Source organism: Cebus imitator, unplaced genomic scaffold, assembly GCF_001604975.1.
Source record: "Cebus imitator isolate Cc_AM_T3 unplaced genomic scaffold, Cebus_imitator-1.0 Scaffold6, whole genome shotgun sequence".
Classification (NCBI taxonomy): domain Eukaryota; kingdom Metazoa; phylum Chordata; class Mammalia; order Primates; family Cebidae; genus Cebus; species Cebus imitator.
The window spans coordinates 10156886-10164684 of record NW_016107321.1 but is presented as its reverse complement, the minus strand read 5'-3'; the positions used below and the strand labels follow the sequence as shown (position 1 = coordinate 10164684).

General features: G+C 41.1%; 1 pseudogene; it reads left to right on the top strand.

Annotated features, from left to right (window-relative positions):
* Window positions 1-6233: 6233 nt before the first annotated feature.
* Window positions 6234-7799, top strand: part of LOC108310655 — a 6134-nt pseudogene continuing 4568 nt past the window's right edge.

Here is a 7799-nt window from a genome sequence, read left to right as displayed (position 1 = left end):
GAGGACAGAGGCACAACAGCCATTAAAGACATAACCGCTTAAAGTAAATGAGTGGAATATATCCATCACCAATTCCAAATAAGCCTCTGTCAAATAGAAAATGAAGAAAGTTTAGCAACATGATGCAAAAACAGTCATAGAAATATAGGATATGAAACATAACTGAATTCAGGAACTCAATATGTGACGAAGTCACAGAACAAGTTCAGCCCATCCCATCTGGAAGGAAGATGAGCTGCCATCTTGGTTTGCCTTGAGCTGAGTTTCCTGGAATGCAAGACTCTCTGTGCTAAAACCAGGAAGGCCTGGCAAACTCAAAGTTGGTCACCCTATCAAGAAGACAAGAAATCTCTCAGAGGCATCAGGAAGAAATCTGTTAGAAATGTTTTGAAATTACGAAAGCTAGAAGTAAAACCATCAACATTCGTATCATAGACCCAGGAGGAGGAAATGTGTTAAAAAATAATGACTGAAGCCGGGCGCCAGGCATGGTGACTTTAATCTCAACATTTTAGGAGGCTGAGGCAGAAGAATCACTTGAAGCCAGGAGTTTGAGACTAGCCTAGCAAGACAATGTCTCTATTAAAAAAAAAAAAAAAATAGGTAGCCACATATGGTGGTATGAGTTTATAGTCCCAGCTACTCAGGAGGCTAATGCAGGGGGATTGCTTGAGCTCAAGAGCTGCAGGCTATGGTGAACTAAGATTGCACCATGGCACTCCAGCATGGGTGACAAAGCAAGACTCTGTTTCTAAATGTGTGTGTGTGTGTGTGTGTGTGTGTGTGTGTGTATAAATTTTAAAATACATCTCTATAATTTTTCCAGAATTAAAGTTGGAAGATCTAAGATTGAAAGGCTCCTAAACTGCCATAGAGGATAACATGTTTATTTTAATCACTCAAGACAGAGAGAATATTATAAAAGCGTCCAGTCAGGGACTACAAAGGAACAGGCATCAGATTACTGTCAGGTTTCTCAACAGCAACATTGGATGCAGAAAACACAGTGGCCAAATATTGTCAAAGTATTACAAAGAAACAAACTTCAGACTTGTACTTTTGCATTTTGCTAAACTGTCGTGGATGTGTAAGTATACAATAAAAATACACTCAGGTATAGAAAGTCTTGGGAACTTTGTCACACACACAAAAATAATCTCTCTCAGCACACTCTTCGAGGAAGTATTTAAGCAAAGAGAAAAATAACTACAGGACAATGCCAGAACATATATGGAAGTATAGGTGAGCAAGTAATTTAGTAATATATTCTGTATTCTAAAAGAGAAAGATAATCCTAGCACTTTGGGAGGCCAAGGCTGGTGGATCACCTGAGATCAGGAGTTCGAGAACAGCCTGGCCAGCGTGGCAAAACCCATTCTCTACTAAAAATAAAAAAAATTACCTGGGCGTGGTGGCACATGCCTGTAGTCTCAGCTACTCAGGAGGCTGAGGCAGGAGAATTGCTTGAACCCAGGAGGCAGAGATTGCAGTGAGCTGAGATCACGCTACTGCACTCTAGCCTGGGTGACAGAGTGAGACTCTGTCTCAGAAATAAATAAATAAGAAAGAAATCAAAAGTGTATCCATAATAATCCAAAACATAAATTCTTCAGTCAAAATAGTAAGGGCAGGGCAGGGTGAGGCAGGAGGAACTGAGTCAGTACAAGATGACAGTATGTTACATGTTGATAAAGTTAAGAAATTAATAGAGAAAATAATATTAGTGTTGGTCTTACTAATTTAGTGATGACTACCTAAAAAATAAAATACCATAACTATCTCTCGATCTGGCAAAAAAAAAAAATCTGGATCCATTTAATAAAAACAGAAACGGGAAATAAATAGTACCTATAAAACATTATAAAGTCCTAAAATGAGCCGGGTACAGTGGCTCACACCTGTAATCCCAGCACTTTGGGAAGCTGAGATGGGTGGATCATAAGGTCAGGAGTTTGAGACCAACCTGGCCAAAATAGTGAAATCTCGTCTCTACTAAAAATACAAAAATTACCTGGGCATGGTGGCACACACCTGTAGTTCCAGTTACTCAGGAGGCTGCAACAGGAGAATCGCTTGAACCTGGGAGGCAGAGGTCATGGTGAGCTGTGATCGCACCATTGCACTTCAGCCTGGGTAACAGAGTGAGACTCTGTCTCAAAAAAAAAAAAAATTTAAATTAAAGTCCTAAAATGTTAGTATATTGAATTAAATGTAAATGAGTTTAAAGCCTCAAATTAAAACATTCCTAAAATTGGATAAAAAAGTAACTTGCCCACAAGAAAGAAGTGTGTGGAAAGTTTGAAAATGAGATGGAAGTAGATACACACTGGACAATAGTGAAACAAAATAAAGCCAGGAGAGTAATTCCTTTCTTTCCTTTTTTTTAAAAACCCTCCAATTCCAAGAAAGGAGTGACTGGAATCAGGAAGAGACTCAAATACTTCATGGTACATAATAGCTTTCTCACAATCCCTTGAGAGNTGAGACATAGTCTTGCTCTGTCACCCACACTGGAGTGCACTGTCACAATCTTGGTTCACTGCAACCTCAACCTCCATCTCCTAGGTTCAAGCGAATCTCCTGCCTCAACCTCCTGAGTAGCTGGGATTACAGAAGTGTGCCACCGTGCCCGGATAATTTTTGCATTTTTAGTAGAGATGGGGTTTTACCATGTTGGCCAGTGTGGCCTCTAACTCCTGACCTCAGGTGATCCACCCACCTCGACTTCCCAAAGTGCTGGGATTACAGGCGTGAACCATCGCGCCTGGCCCAGAGTAATTTTAATATGACAAAATATAATGTTTTTTACCTTGAATTCTAAAGGAAAGTGGAGCATTAGGAGTAATGATATAATCAAGATGCAACTTAATGACTTAAGCAATATAAAGCAATAATTAGTAAAATTGCAAGGAGCGATTAACTGACAAGTCTCGTTGGAGGTGTTATAGACCCTCTCAGAAATGTATTGATAAAACATACTAAAAATAAGCAAAGATATGGATGCTTTAAGTAACATGATTAATAAGGTCAAATAGCTACATAACCAACAAACCACATATTCTTATGAAGTATTGATGGAACTTGAACAAAAACTTCCTAGAAACACCTTCAGCGGGCTTTTGCCTTCATGTCACTGATCAGAAGTGTATCTAATGGGCACTAGTAGCTGCAAAAAAGCTTGTAAATATTTTAATTTACTACCAGCCCCCATTTCAGAGATAAACAAGGGGAAAGGATGCTGGGAATTATTTTGGGTTAGCCAAACTCCAGTGTCTGCCATGTCACGGATATGTCTTTGTTGTGCCCTTACTTGAACGGCCAAGAACAACTGAATCTAAGAGTTCAAGTTCCAATTTTTTACACTTGACATTTGGGAGGCATTGCCTTCCTTGCCCCCAAGAGAGGTTTTATGCTGGCCTCTTACAAGTTACCTTGTACTTGTAGTTGTCCTCATGTTTACTCTTGGAAGTTTTTTTTTTGTGTTGTTTGTTTCTCTCTTGTTGCCCAGGCTGGAGTGCAATGGCAAAATCTTGGCTCACCGCAACCTCCATCTCCTGGGTTCAAGCGATTCTCCTGCCTCAGCCCTCTACGTGGCTGGGATTTAAGGCATGCACCACCATGCCCAGCTAATTTTGTATTTTTAGTAAAGATGGCGTTTCTCCATGTTGGTCAGGTTGGTCTCAGACTCCCAACCTCAGGTGATCTACCCACCTCAGCCTCCCAAAGTGCTGGGATTACAGGCGTGACCCACCCTGTCTGTCCTCTTGGAAGCTTTTAAGATCTTCCACGTCAGGTCAGACTGGCAGACCCTGACCACGTGATGGATGAACAAATACACTCAGATACAGATATCCAGTGAAAGAGCGGGCTGGGAGTCTGAGCAGCTTACAGACACTGAGAAAGGTCCAGTAAAAAGTTAGCAGCTGAGGCTGTGACCAGCTGGCACTCCAGCCATTTATTCAGTATAGCTTTAATGACGGAGGCTTTGAGTCAACACACTTGTGAATAATGATTAAAGGCCAGGTTCTGAGGCCTAAAGCAAACACCATTTGTGGGTAATAACATTGTAGACCGCCCCCCCCCCGCCCCAGTGGAGAACAGTCTTGTACCCATAGATGTTCAAAGGTCAGTCTTAGGACCATATGAATAAACAAGCTCTTTAGACAACTGCCACCCCTCTACATTCCTTTGTATCTACTTCTGCCTAATTGCCCCTAGGTAAGAACTGCTGCCTTTGGCTCATTCTTTCCCAAGGCTTTTGCAAAACCTTCCAGCCTTCCAAGAAGGTTTGTGTCTATTTTGCAATTTTTCCTACCACCCTGACTGAACCTCTACATTTCCATTCATTTTGTTGTTGTTGTTTTGTTTGTTTTTCTTGTTTGTTTTGTTTTGAGATGGAGTCTCACTCTGTTGCCCAGGCTGGAATGCAATGGCACGATCTCAGCTCACTGCAACCTCTGCCTCCTGGGTTCAAGCAATTCTGCCTCAGCCTCCTGAGTAGCTGGGAATACAGGTGTGTGCTACCTGGCTATTTTTTGTATTTTTAGTAGAGATGGAGTTTCACTATGTTGGACAGGCTGATCTCAAACTCCTGACCTCGTGATCCACCTGCCTGAGCCACCCAAAGTGCTGGGATTACAGGCGTGAGCCACCACACCTAGCCATTTCGATTAGCTTTTATGCTCTGAAGTTGCACGTGAATGTGAACGGGAGTGGGTCTTTTTACATTCATCCTACTCAGCACTCAATGAGCCCTTTTAATCTGAAGACTTGAATCCCTTTCCAGTTCTAGGACATTTTCTCCTATTGTTTCTTTGGCAATATTTTCTCCATGTTTTTTCGTTTTCTCTTCTTGATACTCCAGTTCCACATGTTGATTTTCCTGGATTGTCTTTCTCTCCTATTTCTATTTTATACTTTTGGATTCTGTTTTATTTCTCCTATCTCTGTGGCCTTTCTACTGTGGCCAGTCCACAAAGTCTGTGGACTGACAGCATTGGCGTCACTTGGTAGCTTGTTGTTAGAGATGTAGAATGTTAGCCCTCACCTCAAACCTCTACTGGGTTAGAATCCTCAGTTTAACGAGGTCAAGATCCCCAGGATTCTTATACACATTAAAGTCTAAGAGGTACTATTGGATTTTTTTCAACTTCACTTTCCAGTTCTATTGAAATTTTGTTATTGTGGCATTCGCATTTTTAGTTTCTAGTAGCCCATTCTTGTACTGTTTCCTTTCCAGAAATTTTTATTTTTTGTACTATTTTTTGTTTTAGACTAATTAGTTTTACTTTAAGCTCTTTTCTGTTTCTTGAATTTTTCTTTTCCCTCTCTGGGATTATTTTTGTGTGTTTATATCGTGGTCTAGCTCTCTCATATTGCTTCTTATTTTCTTATACATCTGCTCATCCTTGATAGTACCTTCATTTAAAAAAATTCTATATCATAGTTTTACATATTTTAGGGGTATATGTGATATTTTGATACATGTATGCAAGCTGGGCGTGGTGGCTCACGCCTGTAATCCCAGCACTTTGGGAGGCTGTATGCAATGTGTAATGATCAAGTCAGGGTAATTAGGATATCCATCCTCCCAAACACTTATCTTTGTGTTGGGAACCTTACAATTATTTTCTTCCAGCTATTTTGAAATATACAAGAAGTCATTGTTAACTGTAATTTCTTTACTGTGTAGTATCTTGATTTTTGATAATAAGAGATCTGATGGGTTATTTCATGTAGCTGGGATGGGTTTCTCCTTTTACTACATAAGTACACCTGCCTCTTTCCTTAAATGGGAAGTCTTTTTTTTTTTTTTTTTTTTTTTGATATGAAGTTTCACTCTTGTTGCCCAGGCTGGAGTGCAGTGGTGCAATATCAGCTCACTGCACACTCCACCTCTTATGTTCAAGCAATTCTTCTGCCTCAGCCTCCCGAGTTGCTGGGATTACAGGCATCCGCCACCAGGCCCGGCTAAATTTTTGTATTTTTGCTAGAGACAGGGTTTAGCTTTTTTGTATTTTTACTAGAGACAGGGTTTCACCATGTTGGCTGGGCTGGTCTTGAATTCCTGACCTTAGGCGATCCACCTGCTTGGACTTCCAAAGTGCTGGGATTATAGGAGTGAGCCACCACACCTGGCCTAAATGTGAAGTCTTTACATGGGAGGAACAGAAATTGGCACGGTGAGCTTCATTGTTAGAAGTGAGGAAAACCCAGTACTCACCTTGGAGAACATGTCTTCAAACTTTAATTTCTCTGAAAATCAGGCTTTGTTCTTTGTACTTTTTGGTGATGCAGGTAGGTAGGTGGGAAAGTTTGGAGTAGACTAGCGTGACTGTGCTGCATTCTCAGCCACTTTGCCCTCCCACTCTCTTTGATTTGTAAACTCTGCTGGTCTCCTGAACACACTGCCACCCTATATACCATTGCAGTTTGAGCTCCATCTCAGCCACCAACACACTTCTGTCCTGCTTTGTCTTCTAGTTTGTTATTTAATTTCTTACCTACTGATGGTCTTCCCTCTGTGTATGTCTGTGTCCTAATCTCCTTTTCTTAAAAGATATCAATCGTATTCATTTGGGATCTACCCCAATTACCTCACTTAACCTTAATTACCTCTTTAGACACCCTTTCTCAAAATACAGTCCCAGTCTGAGGTCCCAGGGGTTAGGTATGAATTTGCAGGGGACACAGCCAGCTTATAATCAAGTTTGTCCAACTCCCTGCCTTCTCTGTGCCTCTCCCCACATGACTGAATGTGATGAGAGAAAAGCACACACCAAGCTGGCTGTTCTCACTTTGAATTCACAGGCACTAATATTGAATAGACCCTTAATGCTGCCTACTTTAAATACCACAGTTCGGTAGCACATTCATTCTCATACTCTCATTGAAACCAAAACATGGCTTTTTTTCTTAACACTCCCTCACAGATCCTTGCTCAGCTTCCTGTGCACTGAGAAAGCAGGGGACCATTTACACTACATTATCCTCATATCTCCTCATTGACCTGTATCTCTTGCCAGCCACTCTGCCTATTCTCATGTTACTGTGGATAAAGTCTTTGTGCTCCTAGCAAAGGCCCACCCTTGAGACTCCATCCAGGAGTCTCTCCTATTTAAAATAGTAACCTCCACTCCTACCTTTCAGTCTCCTTCCCTGCTTTATGCAGTACTTATCACCAACAAAAAACTGTATCAAATATTTAGCTTGTTTCTTAGTCCATTTTGTCCTGCTATACAGAATACCTGAGACAGGGTAATTATAAAGAAGAGAAATTTATTTCTTCTCAGTTCTGGAGGCTGGAAATTACAAGATCAAGGGACTGGTGTCTGATTAGGGCCCTCTTGCTGCAGTATAATATGGTAGAAGTTATCACATGGAGGAAGGGGAGAGAGACAGGAGGCGGGGAGACTAAACTCACCCTTTTATAATAAACTCACTCCCAAGCTAACGCATTAATTCATTCATGAAGGTTCCACTCTTGTGGCCTAATCACATCTCATTAGGCATCACCTCCCAACACTGTTGCATTGGGGATTAGGTTTCCAACACATGCTTTTGAGAGGACACATTCAAATGATAGCAGTGTAATATTATTAAGCAATTATTAATACAGTATTATTATTTGCTTATCTCTCCACAAAAGACTCAACTTCAAAAAAAAAAAAATACTAGTTATCGGTTGGACATGGTGGCTCATGCCTGTAATCCCAGCACTTGGGGAGGCCAGGGTGGGCGGATCACTTGAGGTCAGGAGTTTGAGAACAACCTGGCCAACATGGCAAAACCCTGTCTCT